General features: G+C 37.4%; 1 long non-coding RNA gene across 1 annotated transcript; it reads left to right on the top strand.

Moving 5' to 3' along the window:
- Positions 1 to 636: 636 nt before the first annotated feature.
- LOC146587426 (uncharacterized) lies at positions 637 to 5,724 on the top strand. Its single transcript, XR_014897674.1, has 3 exons — positions 637 to 683; positions 3,625 to 3,681; positions 5,521 to 5,724. It is a non-coding gene; the product is annotated as an uncharacterized LOC146587426 (long non-coding RNA).
- The last annotated feature ends 14,745 nt before the right edge of the window (positions 5,725 to 20,469 follow it).

The following is a 20,469-nucleotide window of genomic DNA, read 5'->3' as shown; positions in this document are numbered from 1 at the left end:
GGAGAAAATAACCTGTGTCAGAGAAGGAAGGTTCACACATTAAACATTGCTACAGTTAAAAATATATTGTATATATTGTTCCTCCATCTGTTTTCATATTTTCTGTTAATATTTATTTTTTTGTCTGATATTCAGAATATCAGACCATTTTAAGAAGTTTGTTTTTCATGCTTTTTACTTACAAATGAAAATGCAAAATGAATATTCTGACACTCAGCCCTGGAAACTCACTGTGAGATCAGAGTATCGAACAGAGGTCTTATAACTGACAATTTTATAATCCAGAAAGCCTGTAGGACCAATCCTGCAGATCTGTGCAGATTTAATTACCCAAGTTAGCTTGTAAATTATTATTTAAATATTCTGTAAAATGTACTATAGATTGGTGGTATTAAACTGACAAGCAACTTGCTTCTTTCTTAGTATTATGTCTAAAGGACTAAAATTTAGGTACATTTTGTCAAAAAAATAAATTGCAGCACAAAATATAAATAGGCCTATTACAAAATTCTGTAAACTGGATTTTGTTTGCTTCTTTCAGGTAGATCTACCAAAAAAAATCATCCTTTTCTTACTATAACTTGTCCAACTCAGTTGAATTGCATTTTCAGGTTCAGTTAACAATGCAACTGATAATAGAAAAACTTGCTGAAGAACTGAATGTACTTCCAGCCTGGCTATAAGTAAGTCTGCTCCCAAATTTTCATAAATCTGAAATAAGTTTCCAACAAATCTAGACTTACCAATTTCAAATGGGAATAGCTGTAAAGTCTACATGGCCTTCATTATGGCTGAGAGATATTTGAGATCCTGTGATCACATTTTTGTGTCCCAGGCAAAGAATGTGATGAGTAGAAGGACCCCTCTGCTCATTGTGGGAATTTGGAAACATAGAATAATACTTCACAGAAAATACCTATCTACAGAGTTGTGTATATTGGTTAATTTGTCTGCTTGTTTGTGAGTTATTTATTATTATTTTTTAAATGCATTTAACCAACCAATCCCAACTGAAGTTTCATTAGTGCAGTGTTTGTGGAGCTCAGGAAATTTCTTTCTCTGTCCTCACTTACAAGAGACACTTCAGGTGGTGAATGTACTCATCATCCTTCTTTTGTCAGTGTTAGGGGACTTCATTACAGCGTGCAAGCACTTAAAAGGACAATACCTGCTGGGTGAAAGACTTGTGCAGCTTATGAAAGCAGATAGCCTATGGTGTCATTATGAGTTGTCAATGCAATTGTACCTCAGGCCATTCCCACAACATATCTAATTCTGTTCCCTCTGACCCCTTTTATGCCAGAAAATGGTAGAATTGTGCAGTTGTGGCTTTGAAAAGTGATATAGAGCCTGGCACAGTTGATTCCTTATGATATCATACAGCATATCAAGCTAGAGCTAGAGAGATTTTGAACGAGATGAAATTATGCTCATCATCATATGTGAAGTTTTATCTTCAGTCTTAAAATAAAACACTATCTTACATTTTTTTTCATTGGTAGCCACTCTCTAAAGTAACACATGAAATGACCCAGAAAGTCAGTGCTGGCCTGAAAGTGCATCATATTTTTGAAGCAGTTTGAATCCAAGGAGTGTGTGTGGGCCTTTGTAGCACCAGAGTACTGGACGACCCAAATCTACCATAAAGATGACAGTTCCTAAAACAACTGAAATGTCTCTGGAATCCAAAGTTATGTAACATTCTAAGAGTATGGCATGAGGGAACTGGAAAGAAAGTGGTGTTCTCTAACGAGGCTTATAATTAACAAACACCTCTGAAAGTGGATGGGAACTGTTCCATGTTACACAGCCCTTCCTTATTCCCAGCATGAACACGCTATTCAAACTCATGATCCCACACACTGGGATCAGTTGTAGCCCGCTGCAGCATCAGGTCACATCTTCCAGCTATTGCAGAGGAGAGATGGAGTCACAACAGCTGTGTGTGGTGTCTGTGAGGAGGGAAGAGCACTTCAGGGTCTGCTAGAGATAGATAGTTTAGGGATGAAAGCCATGCATGTAAATCTTGAATTTATATGAGAGGAAGCCCTTCCCTTCCTCACCTCAGTTCCACACTTTGCTAAATCCAGATTTAGTGTCTGATTTAGTACCGTCTTGCTATATCATTTTGAGGACATGTACTCTAGAAAAATCTTGAATTGATTTCTTCCTTTCTTCCTCCACCTTCCCTGATTTAAAGCCATGGTTTCTGGGAGTGGGCACAGGAATCTGAAAGCAAAATTACATTCACCTCTTGACTTTCTGTTGTAAGCATAATATTCTGAGTATTTTTGCTATATTAATGTGTAGCTCATAATTGTTAATATTGCCAGTGATTTACTGATGAGCTTCTTAACTTTAAGCAATGCTGTGACTCAATCCCTTTCCCTGTAGTATTAAGAACTAATTTGACAGTTGCTACAGGCAAAGCTGCAAGATGACTCAGATTGTCAAATGTCCTTTGTCCTCACAAATGCAAAATCCTCCAGCCAAGTTTCAAATGCGATTCCATTTTATTTTAATATATTGTTCATTTCTCTTCCTGACATAGCAGTTCCCTAACAAGTCTGTACATCATTACTTAAATGCTTGCTCACAATGGACTGTTGTCAATCACTGGCACAGACCATCAAGCTGAAAGAATGGCTGATCAAACACATTTTGAAAGGACTGCCACAACAATAGATGAGAAGCTGAATCAAACCTGGGGGGAAGGGAAGGACTAAACAAGACTTATTTGTATCAAGCCGATGAGATTATTTTAAATAAGCCTAAGATTTTAAAAATCACATGGAATTAATCCATTTCTGGAGACTTCTTAGGCTGTGTATTTTTTTAAGCATTGATGATAATGCAAGTGGTGGATAAAATACTAATACCAATGAACCTAGCAAAAATGAAGCATTAGACTATTCAGACCTTCCCGGGGCTGCAAAGAACCTTGGAATCAACTCAAGAATTACCAAAAAGACTATTAGAAATTACTGCTCTGTGAGTGCATCTCTCCTGAGTCATCTGTATTAACATCAATAAGATCACTTTAAGTAATCATATTTTTTCATGCATCTTCTTCAGTTATGATCTTAATTTCATTTATTTTAAAATGTCCAGAATAAAAGAACATCTGTGGCTCAGTTTTACTAAAAATATATTTGTTTTTAATTTATTCTGGAATTTACCTGTTCTTTACGTAACAGACCAAAGCCTCCACCAGTTGAAGAGGTAAGCAACACAAAGGAAAGGATCAATTTTAAATTCAAAATGCTAAAATAGATTTTTCATTTTGTGTACCTCAATAAAAGTAATTACATTTTTTTTTCCTAATCTGAAAGGAATTTAGCAGCAGTGTACAGCCTTGAACTTCCCCTGATCTCTGCACTCTAGCTGCGTATAAATCAATAACACACTTCACTTACAAGAGTTTATGTCCTTGTCAGCTCAAAATTCTGGTCACTCGGGGCTGTCATTCTGAAGGTTAGCTTCACAGATCTTCTCTTTGAATTTGTTTATCATTTCTGTAAGGGCAGGAAGTGGAAGAGGAAAAGTAACAGCAATCGTTATATGATTCTCTGCCAACCATACTTCACCCTGTATTTTAACAATAATTGTCTTTCTCACAAACAGGAAAATATTGCGGTCCCTGAGGAACTCCTGCTATGAAATCCATCTGAACAAGATTTGGTGGGTTAGGTAGCAAGAACAGCTGACAGGGTTCGACTGTACTGAGCAGGGTTCGCACTCTGGGCACTGAGGCAGAAGACCTAAGGGAAAAACAGGATATAATTATTTAATTTAGAAGCAGCTCACCTGCACAAAGAGACAACTAAGTATGAATAGTGTTACTCTATCTTCAAGTGCCTCCCTGTAAAACTCAGCATTTTAATGTAGCTTTTATAAAATTCCCTGTGTCTTTTCAAGTAAATGAAAATAAACCTCATTGTGCGAAATGGCAGTGATCTCCCATGGTCCAGCATATGGTTTTATATACACGTTTATAAACTGAAACTTGAACCAAAGTCATCGTAAGTGGCTAAACAAACATTACAAAAAGTATTCTCTTTAGGTAAAGTTACAAGAGACCTGGCTCAGAAGCCCCATTACTCACTCATAGAAGAGCTGAGCAGGTTATGGGACCTGCACCTTCTATGTCCTAAACTACAAGTGCAAGGAGATCTGCTTTGCAAAAAGTCCTCTACTCTCCCTTCCCGAATAGAAACAAACAAACAAAAAAAAAAATCCAAAATACTTCATTTTGTCTTAAGTATAGGAAGAGCTATGCATCTGCCTAGGCTGCTTCGTTCCTCTCTGGGAAAATCAGTGCAGAGCCTTGGTTTGGGCCCTGTGCCCAGGTTCCAGTTAGCACTGATGGGGTGAAGCCACGGGCACCTACTCAAATTCAGTCTCTGGAATCAGGGTGCCAGCACAGTGCTTTTCTGTGTCCACCAACAGCAGTGTTTGTGAGGAGCTGGGTCTTTTTCATGTACTTTGCTTTCCCTCCATGATCTGGAGCACCACTTTCTCTGGTAAGAAAGCTGACTTGTTGCATCGTCCTAGCAATAAAAGTAAATTTCTGAGAACCAGCTGCTGGAGGGAAGGAAATTTGTGCTGAAGAGTGATCCCTAACTGAGCAGGAGGAAAGCTGGGACCTGGAGTCCTGGACTCAGTGTCAGGTTCTGGAATACACTGTTATAACTGGAGCTCCAACCAATGCTGTGACATAGCTATTCATAGTAAATTACAATGTAAAAATGCTAAGACCTGTAGAAAGTCTGTGAAACCTCTGGGATAGTTCCATCTAGAACCTGCTATACTGATAACAACAAAGAGAAAAGGCTTTATTGGAATTCATCCATGTTAGCCTTTAGAATAAGGAAAGATGATGTAGTTATTGGGAAAGGTCATAGAGAAATAAGCTACATTTATAAAACCACTGAACTTAAGCAGCTGAATTCATTCCATGGAGAGGAGGGACACTACCATGGCATCTACCCTTTATAGCTCTATTCAGCAGATTTTTGTCTTGTCCTATAGTATGAAAAGTATTATTCAAAAGATATCATCAAATAACGAACGACCTCCCGAGTCAATGGGAGATCTTTGATAAAGCTGCAACACAATCATATCCTAAAGCATCAGTTAAACTTTTGAACAACATCCAAATCTCAAAGCTGGAACATGTCTTACTAGCTTACCTATTAAAAAGCTTTAGCAAAAAAAACTTCTGGGAAAATATGAATGAAACGGGTAGAAGTGTAAAACCTGTTCAGAAGTATCTGAAAATTTATAGTTCTAGAAAAAAGAAAAAGTTATTTACTAATAGTAAGGTTATTGTTGCTTTTGCTGATGTCTGCTTTGTAGCTTAGTAATTCATTGCCACAGAATAGACCTAATGGTATCAACATTAAAACTTTCTAAACAAGTTGCAAAACTTCTGCTCTGTTGTCAGATTACACTGATTTACTAGATGAGCTTGTTTGTAGTTTAGGTTCTATTTTGAAGTATCCATTTTTCCTCATGTAGAAACAGAGGCTTTGAACTAAGAGTCCTGGCTTCCACTTCAAAGATCAGAGGCTAGAGGAACTGTAAAAAATACTCTTTGGATTGAATGGAACACATAACTTACATTAACAGTGGATAAAACTGAGCAGCAGCATCTGGAAGAGGAGCAAAGGAAGTGCCAGTGTTAAGTGATGTATTGGTTTGATTTATATTGGATGAAAAAACTGCTGGTAGGTTTATTTTATTGAAAAATGGAGTAACAATCAGTACACTTTTTTAAGAAGTACAGATTGCTTTTGAGTTAATAAACCGTAAAAGTGATTCAGTGTTACAGAAGTGGATAACCACTGTTTTATTCTTTTTTGCAGTTCTCTCATGGTGATTATATGAATCACTACAGTGCTATAAACTAAGGTCTTAAAAGTGAGCTTGACACAATAAAAAGAAAAAAAAAACTTAAAATATTTTCCTGAGATTAAAAGATTGTTTGATTTACTTTTGGCTCATCTGAACTTGACTGTATTGACAATGCTAATACTGAAGCCACTTTTCCATCCTATTCTAACAACTGGCTGAGGAAAAGCTAGTGTTTTCTTTGCATGCAGAGGGGAAGGGATTGAGATGCAGAAGTGAACTTTTTTGTAAAGTGGTCATCTGTAAACCATAAATAGATAAATAGATAGCTTCCAGCTTGGGCAAATCTGTACAAAGGAACAGTTAACTTCCTGTAACACCAGCAAAGGCCAACTTATTGCTGGGTTATTTATGCTGTGCCCTTGTCTTCAGCGGGAATCAGAGTCATTTGAACTCTTTTAGAAAGCAAACAAACAGTTTAAATAGTGGTTAAAAAAATCTCCCAAAGTAGATAAGGTTGTCCTTTTCTGGACTTAAATCTGAGTGGATTTTATGGATATTTTGTAGTTGTCTGGGATGTCCCAGAAGAACAACAGCTAATAGCTCTGGATACTCATATTCAGTAAACCCAGAATGCCTTTAAAGCACCAAAAATACTGCAGGTGCAGGTGAAAACCTTCTGCAGTAAGTCTAGCACTTCTTAGCAACAGAAGGTTACAGTGATGAACATATGTCATCATATTTGGTCAGCAATTCCTAGGAAAGCTCTAATATGGTAAAATTATCCATTATCCAAGTTGCTACTTCTTTCATCCCATGCTTTCTGATATTCTTCCCTATCCAGCAGGAAAACTAAAAATAATTGTTTCACTCAGGAGCCTGAGTGCTGTTCTGTGTTATCCAGGAAAAGTAAACCTTTCCTAGTAATTTTGAAAGAGAAAGTCTATATAGCAAAAGGGTTAACTCTGTTGAGAAACAAGCATCTCAGCAAATAGCATAAAATGTAGCTGTAAGCATCAAGCACAGTATGTAGTTTTTGTAGGAGAAGGGGGATTGCTTAGCACATATTCTTGAACTATTAGAAACTATGGAGAAAAAGCAGCAATTCTGTTTAAACTCAACTCTTCCCATCTTGATTTTAGCTACTCTAAAAAGGCATTCTCTAAACTGATTGACTTTCCTCAAGAGCTCTTTCAATGTCACAGAAATAGATTTCATTGGTTTTGACAGCTTGGCTTGATGCTAAGCTTGTATCAAAAACCTACCAACAAGCAGAAAGACTGCTGAGTTGAACACAATGGTCATATTTGGGATTTCTGCTGTGTGCATCTCTGTGGTGGATGTGATTTCCTCTATTTTGACCCCAAGAAGCTTGTACAGCAGCTCATTTAAAGTTCATGCCTCCAAAAGGAAAATAGTGGAAATACGAAAAGAGAAATGATCAACTGCACTTTCATTCTGAGTAGCCCTCCCAGAGCCTATGAACTCTGTGAGGGCGCAGGAAACGAGAAATCAGTGTTGCCCTTAAAACAGAAGACAATTTTTTTTCTAACATAATACATATGAAACATTGCACTATTCCCGCTGTTTGTAAAGGACTGAAAGATGTAGGTGCAAAATGTCCTGATGTGGCCCACTCCTCTAAGGCTCCATCTTCTTCAAGATTCACATGCTCCTGTTGTCTTTTCCTATATATTTAGCATACGCTTTATGTAGCCTTCTAAGGCTCTGTGAGTACTATAGTTATCACTAACTTTCATATCTTATGAAAATCTTATTTGCTAAAGCAGTTTGGATCAAAAAAATTGAAATAATACATTGAACTAGTAATTTTCTACCGGTCAATCTAAAAATCTGGTCCCCAATTAAATAACCCATTATGTATTTCTGTTATCATTTTGTTTTCCTACACAGCCAAAGGAAAACCCTGTAGGAACAGTCTCTTCACATCTCATCTGAAGCAGTTGTCAGTCCTTGCACTCATATTTTCTTCTTTCAATCAGCAATGTAGTGCAAACTTCAAGAAAGAAGTACGACCCTGCTGTCCCCTTCATGGACAGAGTATTTCCTTTGTAAAGTGGAAGGAGGGAATGAGTCCCTTTATTCTGTTTCTTCTCCCCCAACGCCTGGCCTATGGCAAGTTCACAGCTGTAGTCAGTAAGTCTTACATATGTCTTACATACGCGTACACACAAGTCCTTCTGTGTGCGCAGTTCTTTTCGTGGTGGTACTATGTGTGATACTGCAAGAGGGAGCACGTATGTAATAGCTAACAGAAAAAAAATCCACCTTTGCTTTCTCCTCCTGCCTCTCCTTCATTAAACAATCCCGTTTGAAATAGAAAAGCAAAAACAGAACTTGCAGCAGTGTTGTAAACTGTATCTTTTATTAGATTGTAGCAATATCCTAAAACTTGACTGTTTATTCACATCTGCTGGGTAATGTTTATACTACAGTTTATTCACATTTTTGCCAAAGCAGGAGAATTAAGTTATACTTTTATTCCCTGCCTTTTTGAGAAAGTGACTCAAGCACGGAAGGGAACTTGTGTTAAATATTACTATTTAACAGGCTGTGTGTGCACATCTGTTCTCTTAAACATTTTCACATTTTTGGGAACAGGTCTAGTACCTATGTTACATAGATGTAAAAATTCCCGTCTAGGCCCTAATTCAATTAGTGTGGAGAGACACAGCTAATTGTTTAAAACTACTCTTAAATGCAGTTATTTGTTGCGAATAACTTGAATTATTACGAGCAAAATTAAGCGTGGTACCAGTTTTTCTTGCGTTCCTCCCAGTTGGCAAAAATAGAAAGTGGCTAGTCAGCTCTCCCATTGTTTACATAGTTTTGAGGTTTTAATTAACATAATCTGTTTATTCCAATGTAGCTGCTAATTGCAGGCAGTTGAAGAAGAGGAGTACAAATTGCTGTGTTTATGTGACAGAAAGAGGAGCCAAATAATTAGGGAAACTGCTTCCCATATAGAAAATGATAATATTTTCTTTCTTTACATGGAAACATAAATAAAGCTGTGACCAACCATTTAGACACAATTTAAAAGCACTGTAGCAAAGCAAAGAACACCAACACACTCAGATTTGTTCATTTTATCATTAACTTGCCTGATTTCCTGAACATATTTGTCATTGCTTTTTTAATGAAAATGAAGCTTGCATTAAAAAGAAAGAACTTCATATTCAGTTTCTGAGGATTTGGGAACACCTCCTCAAAGTCTCATTGACCTTTTCCAATGCCACTCTGCCTTAGAGCTCTAAGGGTGCAGTGACACCAACCATGAACCTTTGCTACCAAAGTCCATTACTGGAGTTTCTTTGAGTCGTTATGAGGATAAGCCCATATCAGCATTACAGGGCTATTCTAGTGGCTTAATTGAAACGATGACTGTTCAGCTGCTGAGTATTTCTACTTACTTGCCTCCAAATTAGGGTGCTTTTAGTAAGAAAAAAATTTAAATGGTTTTGGCAAATATTCAGGTAACAGGCCTAGCTCAAACCATGTTTTATTATCACCTGTTACTTTGCAGGGAAATTTTAAGGAGGAAGAACCATTAACTTTGACTTTTTCTGCAAATGCAAGCAACAGAACCAAACCTAATCACAGAACTGAGTTTTGTCCCAGGCATATAATCCACTGTGCAAATTTTATTCTACTTCACATTTTCACTGCAGCCAAATATGGTAAAGGTTTTTAAGTATTCTAATCTTATAAAATAAAAAGGAACAAAACTGGATGCTGTTAAGATGACTAGGTTCTCTTCAAACACAGCAAGGTTTACTTTATGCTAGAATGAACAATGATTAAGAGAGTTTGACTGTATTATTAGGAATCTTTAATTGCAAAAAGAGAAGCAGCTATGTGTTTTGTAAAATGTAATTGAAATCATTTGCAGTAGTAAATTAAATATATTCATGAGTAGAAAAGTTCCATATATTTTATCTGCTGACCTTTACAATACACTGTAAAATTTTAGTATTGGCACTATAGTATAATTTTAGAATCAACAATACTGAAATGCATGGGCCTGATTCGATTTCATTTATATCAAATGTACTTCTTCTGAACTCCAGGTGTAACTCTTGACTTGCAATGCTGAAGACTAATTGGAACCACGCCTTTTGGTTTATAGCTTGTCCTTGTGCCCACAATAATACTGATCTCTGAAATCTAATAAAAAGGATAACGCTTATTGATCAATTTAAAGTTTACACACTTTTTGTGCTCTTCTGGATTGTGCACCTCAGTCAAAAAAATGGGTGAGATGGTGTCTATCATGACTAGATAGGAAAATTAAATGGCTCCTTGTCCATTTTTAAGATTTTCCTCCAAGTCTTCCAAGTTAGTGTCACTAGTGAAGTCTTCTCTCTTTTCCAAAATAGGGCCAAAATATTTATAATGTTTCCCTAAGTGGTAGAGTAGGGTATCGTTGTTATGCTAAGACACATCTCAGCATAATGTTAGAATGTGTATTGGGGTCAAAATGTTCTTTTGCTCTGTTCCTGCTTTAAGAGAAGGAATACTTTGAGTGACCAAATAGATTCAGTGTTTCCAGCACCGAGACTAAAGCTGGGATAAAAATCTGTCTTTGCAATACATTGAGGAATTCTCTCTCTCTCTCTGAAATGCATGAATAGTGTAGTATTTGTCTCACATACATAAGATATATGTCCAGCACCTACTAATAAAAAAAGACTGAATACCTGGAATCCTAAAATAGACTTTTCTACCATGTGGTCCATCCTTCCTTCATGCAGTGTTCAGAGACACATCTAAGTAACATATCAACTTGTTTTTACTATGTACCATTAATTTTTTAGCTTCAACTCGAAGTTGTTGTTCCTATCAGCTAAGAAGCTCCGAGTTTAGAGTTCTGTTCTAAAAGTGCAATAGTTAATTATTTTTTTTCCCTATTTCTTCAAATCTTTTTCTAAAATGAAGCACGGACTGATGTCACATACAGAATATTTACTCAGAACATAATGTTTTATACCCTAATGATTTGTTGTTTTAACTCAAATCCTGGGATGGAAGCAGTCTCAGTTGAAGGCAAGAAGCTGCAGATCTGCTACAAGCACATCAGATGGTGCAGGGATATACATGGCTTGTGAACAAGGTAGGGAGACCAGGAAGGAAGGAATAATTATCCTGTCATCTGTCTTACACAGACAGCATCTGGAACTATATGGAATTTTAGTATTGGCTATTTCCTCAATGATTTCTCAGCTTTTCTTCCTAGAATTTACCATGCTAAGGTTGTTAGTCACTTACACTGAAATAAACATTTCCTTTTCTGTGTGCAGGCAGTAGCAGTGCCAAGGAAAGACTACTGGTGTAAGGCAGATTTGCGCTCTCACATTGCTTTTTCAAACCTGGCTCATGCCTTTCATTGTAATGGTAGAGTGGCTGCATGTGGTAAGCTTGCACACATGATGCAGTTTCATAGTCAAGCAGGAAGCTCTGAAGAAAAATTGCTACTGCAGACTTCTGAGTTTCTGATTCTACCATGCTGAGGCCAAATAATGACTACTTTCAGAAAACTTTTTTTGCTATTATTTGCTATGTATTACTTTGCATGGTGCTGTTGTCTCCAGTAAGATTTAACTCAGTCTGGTGTTACAGGAAAGTGTCCTGGTGAATTGTGTTTAGTAGTGTAGCAGAGGATAATAGGTCTGCAAAAAATCCTAAAATGACCACTAATGCTGTTTTTGAGGAGAGGCTGTTCTCTTGTTTACAGGTTATGAAGAGGGTGGTAAAGAGTGCTTTTAGAAAGACAATGAATCAACTCTTAAAACACCCTGATGACCTCAGAATACTACTTTAACCCCTCTTTCTGGTTTTTCTATATGATTCCAATCTCTTCTAAGTGAAAATGCTACAGTGAAATGTATTACCCTTTTTTATAGAAATGACAGAGATAGAACACTTACTGAGCAATTTAAGAGACACAACTGAACCTAATCACTCCTGAAATCAAAAGAAGTGAAGGGAAAATTCTTTTCTCCTCTTTTTCTCTGGTAATGAATGTGAATACTTAGTTTTGGACCCCTTTCACTATTCTACCTCAACAAATGGGAATAGACAGGGGATAGATGTGCACATTGCTATACTGCTCACAGCTTAGTGCTGCCTTTCCTTTATTCTCTGCTTCATTTCTCTAGTGCATCACCAACTTTTTAAGTGGATTTGCAACAGCAGTTATCAACTGGTTCAGCGTTTGGACTAGTTTTGTAACCGTGTTGATGAAAAGTAAGAGGAGGCAAAAGGAGCTTTTGATTCCTGTGAATCAATATTCTTTATATAAAACAATCTTTTAAATTCCCTTTCAGTTTTTCTGTCTGCATAAATAGGTGTAAACCTTCTGGTTTCCTCATCCAACTTTTTGCACGAGTTTGTAGGAACATCCATGGAATTCCTCTTCCCACAGAGTATTTAGATTCTAAACTGTCAACTGGTTATAGATAGGAAAATCTAAGCAGATCAGAATTGCTCACAGATGCTCAGAATTTGTAACAGCATGGCACAGTGCATTGTTTAAGTGAATGTAAGGAATGCCTAGGATTTTTGCTGAAAAATCTGATCCAGGCATAGGTTTTACTAGTATTGCTAAAAGCTGTAACTGCTGACTGGTACCCACAAGCAGAAAGTGAAAACAGAGACCGTGCCAAACAAAGTGCAATGATGCAATACCTGCCTCTGCTGCAGGTATTGCTCTGCTTGTTCCATCAGAAGGGGTTTCATATCAACTGGCCTTCTAGTCAGCGGGTGACGTTGTCAGTGCTAGCAGCACCAGAATGCAGATGGTAACAAGATAAAAAGGTGTTACAACAATCACTTTACATTATTTTGCATACTTCAGTAACCTGTGGAAACTGGCCCAAAACACAGCGCTGACAATTTAGTGCAGATTAAACACTTGCATAATAGACTAATATGAGACAACCTTTTAGCAGTTTGCTGGCAGGAAGGAAGCTATTTGGTGGGGGCATGTACACTTTATTTGATTAATTTAAATTGCAAAGGAACCAGGAAATGGAATGTTTTTCTTTTTTTCCTTTTTTTTTTTCTCCTTACATCTCAGATCAAGGGAACAATTCAGATGTTATAATAAGATTTTCTTGAAAGCCCAGGGGATAAAGAAAGCTGTTGCTTGGTACAGTAGTATCTTTGCAATTCAGATGGCTTCTAATGAGGAACTGGAGCACCCAGAAACGCTCATTATATTTTTACTTTTAACGTATCTTTGCAATAAACAAGCTCAATGAATAAATGTACCTGATGAAATGGTGAAATATGTTATGTGCTATTCAGAACATTCCTCCCTCTGCACTAGAGTAGCTGGAAAATTATGATACAACCACAGTGACACTGTCCCTCCCCCTGCCACAACCTCCCATGGAGTGATTTTGCTCCAAGACAAGCTAGAAGTAAGAACAAGATGAAATATTATAGGGCCATTGATCTTCTGTTATGCAAAAGGAGTAAATGTAGGTGTCACAGCTGACAAGCACTAAGCTATCCCAGCCTATACAAGACATAGTGCAAAACACTGAAAAACAAGCTTACCAGATCTTTTCAGATCGCCAACTTAAGGGGAGAAGGAGAGAAGGTGTCCTTACAACCAACAAGACTATAAAAGCTGTCTAGTTTCCAAACAAAACAAAGCTCGGAAGACAACTACAAATGCAAATTCTATGAAAACAGAAATTCCACTTAAAAAGATGACAATCACTTCCAAACATCAGGTCTACTTGCCAAGTAATATGGAGTTAAATTTCGTTACCTAGTTATACAGTTCTAATACAGCGGTTTTGAAATAGAAGTGTTTGCTCAAAATGATCTACAGAGATCCTAGCAGTGCCACTGGCAGAGCGGAATTCAGAGCCGCCAGCCAGAGTGTCGCAGGAGCTTCAGGTAGATCAAGGGTACTGGGGTGCCTTGGCAACATCAGGCCCTGATACTTGTCTTTAAGGGATCATCCTTTATGAGCATGAAATCCTAACACTGCTATCCTAGTCCTTACCACTCTTTGCAATGCAAATTTGTTTCTGTGCTACTCAGTGCTAACAATAATAATAAAATTAATTCTTTTGTTGGGCAATTTTTTTTTCAAACTCTGTTTTTCTTCCTTTCCCAGGCCTCTGTTGTGTGAATATCTTTCTACCACACCTCTATTTACTGTGAAGATACAATGAATAAGTAAAATACGTATCTCAAGATTATTTTTCAGGTGTTAAACCTGTTTCAATTGGTACTACTCTTTTTTTTCCAGCAAACTTTTAAAAGAAATAAGTGTCTGAAACTTAAATGTAACACTGCTTGTGCCACAACCTATGCTGACAGTCTTACCAGGGTTAGAAGCAGATACAAGTTTTTAATTCAAGTTTAATTGATGTAAATAATTTGGAAGTAAACTGACAAATTCTGCCTTGTTTTCCTACCCATAAATCATTCAGGAATTGACTGAATAATCTCATAACCTACCTTATTTTCTATTCATCAGACTGGACTTGCTTGCAAACTCCTGTTTCTGTCACCCAGTCAGAAGAGCAGCTACCGTTCAGTATGCTTTCTATGGAAAAATGAAACTATTGGATCTGGTAATTGTCCATCTTCCACAATCATGCTCAAGAAGAGGACTGTTGTTCACGAAAAATGCCATAAGCGTGTCTATGTATACTTTTCTGAAGGAATTCTGCCCTAGGATGAAGTATTGCAGTATAATACCACAGAACAAGAAAATAAGGCCTGGCATAAATGAGTATGTTTAGTTTACCCACGGCCCGTCGGAGGCAGGACTAGCCTCCCGCATCATCCTGACGTGTCTGGCTCCTCTGGGCAGCCTCGAAGTGCGCGCATGGCACGGTACTGTGTCACGAGGGCAAGGGAAGCGTGCGTCGTGCTGCCAGGCAAGCTCACGTGCCTGGGCAAGAGCAAGCAGCCTACAGCAGCCAAGGCGTGAGATGTGTACTGTGAAAGGCTCAGCCACGGGACTGCTCCTCAGGGCGAGGGCGTTTGGGGAAGACTGCTGCTGCCACTATTTCTGATTCAGTTACCAGGAGTTTAGGAAATATAGGCCTAATCTAAACTTAATGCTCTCCTGTGAGAAGGGTTTTATATTGTTGCACCAGGAAGTCTCTTAGCGCTAAGCTCCCCTTTTAGGGAGGTTCTTCCACTGCCTCTCAACGTATAAACTCCTGTGAAATTAGAAGCCCACCATCCACATTTTACAATCTATGGTATGTGGATCTTGTTTGAATCACCATCAAGTTTCATGCTACCTCTGACTTTGGCACTTGAGGTAGCAGGGAGTAGTCTTTCCGTCTCCCTCCTCGTTGCCACAGATGGGAGCTGATTTGACTTCGAAGGAAAAAAGGGCTCTTATCTAGGAGACTTCAACACAAGGTAAAAGCTGCAATGTAAAGCAGCTCTAGGAAACAGTTCTTGCCTGTTCTTTCTGGGCTGTAGGAAAAGATTTTCTCATCTTCTTCCAGGAAAATCCCCCTTTTCGTGTACTCCCCTCCTGCAACCCTCAGCTCTCAGTTGATCTCCCATGTCTAGTTCCTCTGATTTGCTTCTGCACTTCTTTGCAAAAAGACTGCCCCTGTGCTACTGGAGAAAGCAGCCTGCTTGTAGTCTCCACTCAGTCTTCTCAAGGCCAAGTTTACCACTTTGACCTTCATATACTAATATTAAATTTTAAGGAAGACAACACAGCCAGATGAGATGCACAGACACAAATGCTTGTAGTCAACTAAATATCTGTATAATTACATTGCGTAAGAAGGTTGTCACTTTAAAGTTACCTTTTATGGCATTTTGCAGACTCCATTCATGAGGTATTACTGAAGTTTTCATATGTTTTTTTTAAACAAGGTTATAATATGAAGAAATCATACCACAGTGTTTGTTGTAAGCACAAAATCTGTGTACTTTTACTATATATGATCAGACTGTGGGTACAGGCCAAGTAAACTAGTACGCAGTGTGCAGAAACACTCTTGATTATTAAAAAAAAAAAACCCACTCAAACTACAAGTGGAAGTGTTATTTGTGGACGTGACTCTATATGTGAAGAAATCATCATCCAAATCCATGTTAGGCTGCTTTACTTACTTACTTTTCTATGGCAGCTCATCTGAGGAAATGTATTTGAGTGTAATTTTTTTAAGCTATTCTTAGGATCCAAAATTTGGTTTCCAAATTTGTTTGGTAACAAAACTCCTTTAACAAAAGAAAATACACTTTTTTGGGGAGAGGAACATATACAGCATCTCTCACAGGAAAAATGTGCTTGCTGCTATTGCTCTGGTCCCTACTATTGAATATCAGATATGAAAAGGAGATGATACCAGCCAAAGACCCTGACAGTACTGAAGCTGTCTGAAATGAGATCACCCCCAGAACCTGAACCAAGCTGATTCTAAGCTGTCTGCTGCACTCGAGCAGTAACATCTGTTCTGTGTTCAGCTTGATTGAAAGATGTATTAGTAGACTTTTATATTAACTCCAGCAATCTGAATTTTGTGTTTATCCCTATGTCCTTTTCAGATATATTTTTTTTGCACAGAAATCTGATTTTTTGTCTGTGAGATTAAGAAAATTGACACAAAATAAAAACTAATTGAATCATGAGATTATAAATTGTTTTTACTTAGAGAATAGATTTTAAAAAGGAAAATAAATTATGTCAAAATGCAGTCTGAATAAAGTGTTGTATTTTGGGGCTGCCAATAGCCAGCTACCAGCTGAGTCAAGATGAGCCCTCATCTCCTGCTCCCTGCCTTTGAACAACAGTTATGGATTAAGTCTGACAGTGTGAAAATAAATGGGAGAGTATAGCTGAAGCCAAGCATTTATCAAACCTGGTTGTATTCTATGCAAGACAAGACTGATACAATTTAATAAGATAACAGAAAACTTAACACTGTCTTCAGGATGTCAAAATATGGATTTATGCTTTACGCCGATGCTACTACTGTTAACTTGATGAATTTAAGCCATTTCAGGTTTCATGTTTAGTGTCTAGAAGTCAGTGGTGCAATAGGAATGCTTTTCAGACACAGAACTGAATGCCTTGGCATACGTGTGGGAAGAGTATTAGAAATGCTCAGGTATTATTACAAAATGGTGAGAAGAACTGGAGAAACCATTAGAATAACAGGTCTTCTGTATTAGTACATGTTTTAAAGCATTTTGCAGTCTCCAAATGTATTAAGAAGTTTAGAAACTAAATCTATGAATCTAAGAAGAGAGACTAAAAATAAACTAGAACAGCTTCTTACCTTTTTTGTTGCTATTTTGAAATTGGAAATCTTTGCCACAAACTGTCTTTTCTCTGTTCTTCATTAAATTTAAACTGACTAAACTTAGGTTACCTTTGTCAACAAGACTATTGTTTTTCTATCACTCTTATTTATGTTCTCATTAGTCACAAATTCATGTCTCAGATAATATGCTTATTGATTTGTTGATTGGTTTGTTGATTCATTATTGAAGAAACCTGTGAACTTTCCTAACAAAGTACATATGGGCTTAACTGTTGCCAACAGCATTTTAACAGTCTGTTAAAGAATTCCAGGTGCTTTTTGATCCCTCTTTTTAATAAATAGTATAGAGACATCATGTCTTGAGTTAAGCTAACCTTGGGACTATATAGAAGGAATCCCCATAGTCTCTCAATGGATATTTATCAACTTTCAAAAGTGATTTTGACCTAAATGGATTGTTTTTCTGTGCCACTCTATCTTTATGTCCTAGAACATCTTTAACATACACTACAGCACTACCTGATCTTGAGAGTTGCAAGCACTTTGATAAATGTACTCCAGCCATAACTGCTTTTTCTTACAAGGTATCTATTGATTCTTATAATATCAACTTTCATGACTCGCACCATTTGTTAGAATCCCTCTGTTTAAAGGCCATCTAAATTGATACACAAACAATTCAGTTCTTTCTTACTAGTTCCTTTAGCCTTTTCTATGACTCTTTTTATCGATTGTATTGGTTCAGGAAGGACATGCCCGAGTTACTCAGGCTATTCCATGAAGACCACAGGACTGGGTCCAAGGCAGTTCCAGGGTCAGGCCTTTAAGTAAAAAGCAGAGTGAATCAGAGTAAGTAGGTGATATTCCTGAGCCCAATTTTCAGATATCCTGTAGAATAAAAGGCTATGTTTAATACAGAAAAGTCAGTAAGTACTTTTTTCAGAAAGGAAAGGAATGGCTTTGCCTTGATCTATTTCAGAGATGATCAAAGAACAGATTAAAAGGCCTGAAAGCTCTGTTCAGCCATCACTCAGCTGTGGGCTGTGTAACAGTGCAGCCATGCTTCCCTCCTGCCTCGCTGTCAGAGAGGCAGACAGGTAGCTCCACTTAGACTGGCTTTTTTTCCCTTGTGGTGATATTGCCTCACCCAGCATTCACCATGGTTTTGTAACTCCATGCATAAAAGCTAATGGAATTTATCATCTGTTATCAAATGGGCATGCATTTGAGGTTAAATGAAATAGCTGTCATATAATAGGTGCTGTACTTCCATCTAATGTATCGACTGCTTTCTTGATAGGTTGAAAGGTTTCTCACATATGCTTCCACACATACGCTGGGGTGGAAGCAGAGAGAAAAAGGAACAGGGAAGAGTCTAAACGAAGCCAAGGTCATGGAATTTTACTGCGTAGCCTGTAGTCAGACAACAGCAGTTTGTGTCTTGTGCAGCAATGAGCAGAATACTGTTTGGAGAACATCAAAGAAATAACTTGGAACTTAGCCTTATAAGGAATAACATTTAGTTGAGGAGATACATAGCAGGCATATCTTTAGTCCATTTAAGAACTGGAGCAATTGAGCAGTGGCTCTGCATGTAGACACTTTATCTTCCTTGTAAAGTATGTTAATCTGTTGTTTCCTTGACTTACTTGATTACTGGCCTGCTAAAATACTAGACCCTGAGTAAAATTAGTAGAAAGATGAATTTCAAGTACCATTTTGTATAATAAACTGTCCATAATAAAATGCCTAAGTGCTTTTATCACCAGTGATAGTGCTAATTGGTTCTCTGGAGTTTGACAACATGAGGCTATCTTGCTAAAATCTAGTTTAATCAAAGGAAATGAAAATTATACTATTGTAAAATGCATTTTTGATTAAGTGACAGAAATATTCCTATCGATTAAGAAGTTAGGTCGTGTCTGCTATGTTAGTGAAAGTAGCAATACTTCTTACTCACGTGGGAGCTGATTAACCTCACTTCATAGTTACATTTATGCAGATCCCAGACAGGTTTATTATTTCACAGCATTGTTTTTAAAATCAAACAATGGAATATTATAGATACTAATAATTCAGTTACAGATAGAAAAAACACCCAATGAGATCTACAAATAGTACCCTTTTCATAAATGCTAATGCAAAGTTGCCAGAAAATGTGCTTATTTTCTGAAAAAGTCATAGAAGTAATATGTCATGTTTAGCAATAGTTTAGCAAGATACGAATATTCTCCTATCTCCTTGAAGGAAGAATTCTTACCTTGCTTGTTTATATGAATGCTACACAGGCTCCTTTCTTCTTCCTTTACTCTCCATTTACATTCATTATTCAGTGGACTAGAGAAGTACTTTTCCAAAATGGATGCTCGTCTTTATCTTCACTGTTGGTGAAGAAATTTCTCCAGCATAAATCTGTAAAAGTTGTAAGGAGACCAAAGGTGACAAAAGGTTGAGGGCTGCAAGTAGTGAATAACAGATTTTATCCAGAAGAAAAGTGAAGTCTAATCTCTTTATCAAAAAATAAAAAAGCAGAGGCAAACCAAGATGCTCACCTTGATCAGTGCAGTATAATAATTAGATCTGACACTCAAGAACATACTGAACAAAATGTTTTTTTCTGAATGGAGCTGTTCATGGCTGGCATGTTCAGAAAGAAAAAGCCCAAGATATGTTGCATTAATGGGTTTTTCTTTCCTCCTTTTAACCACCTCAGAAGAGCCAAATCCTCTAACTCATTGGCTAATCATAATGTACTTCACTTTAGCTGAAAGGAGCCCCAAGTTTGGTTCACTGGGATCATAGCCTGAATGTAGAACTGAATTTGAAGACGCTTTATAGTTTTAAAAAGTAGCAATTTAATTACATCTTGTTCAATTTTAAACTATTCTTTATTTTTAAAGCAGAAACTATTATGTGATAGTACTAGCTATCCTCCATGAAATTCTTTTTTCTTTCTATAGAAAAGTAGAAAAGGTAAAAGTGGCTCGGGTCTAATACCTCACTTGATCACTTAATAAAAAAATGGGTATGGACAAATTTATACCTTCCCTGGTAAGAACATGTACAGAGCTTTTGACAGAGAGCAGGTAGCTAAGAAGCAAGAAGACCCAGGGGAGAGGTATGAGTTGGTGGGGCTCTGATGACATTATCTAGCATATTAACTGTGTTAAAAAGAGCTAGTACTGCATTTTTCCGGTCAGACATCAGAAATCTGTATGCACCTAGAGAATGGAAGAAGTTTTAAAAGAAAAAGGGATTTTGATGAAGGATGCTGTAATGACAACCCAGTCCTGTACGTTATACCCAAGATAGCAGTGGAATGAATGCA

The sequence above is a fragment of the Rhea americana genome, unplaced genomic scaffold (assembly GCF_003343005.1).
Source record: "Rhea americana isolate MKP2758 unplaced genomic scaffold, rheAme1 scaffold_6, whole genome shotgun sequence".
Classification (NCBI taxonomy): Eukaryota; Metazoa; Chordata; class Aves; order Rheiformes; family Rheidae; genus Rhea; species Rhea americana.
Note: the sequence above shows the minus strand (reverse complement) of the source record. Positions and strands in the feature narration are given on the sequence as shown.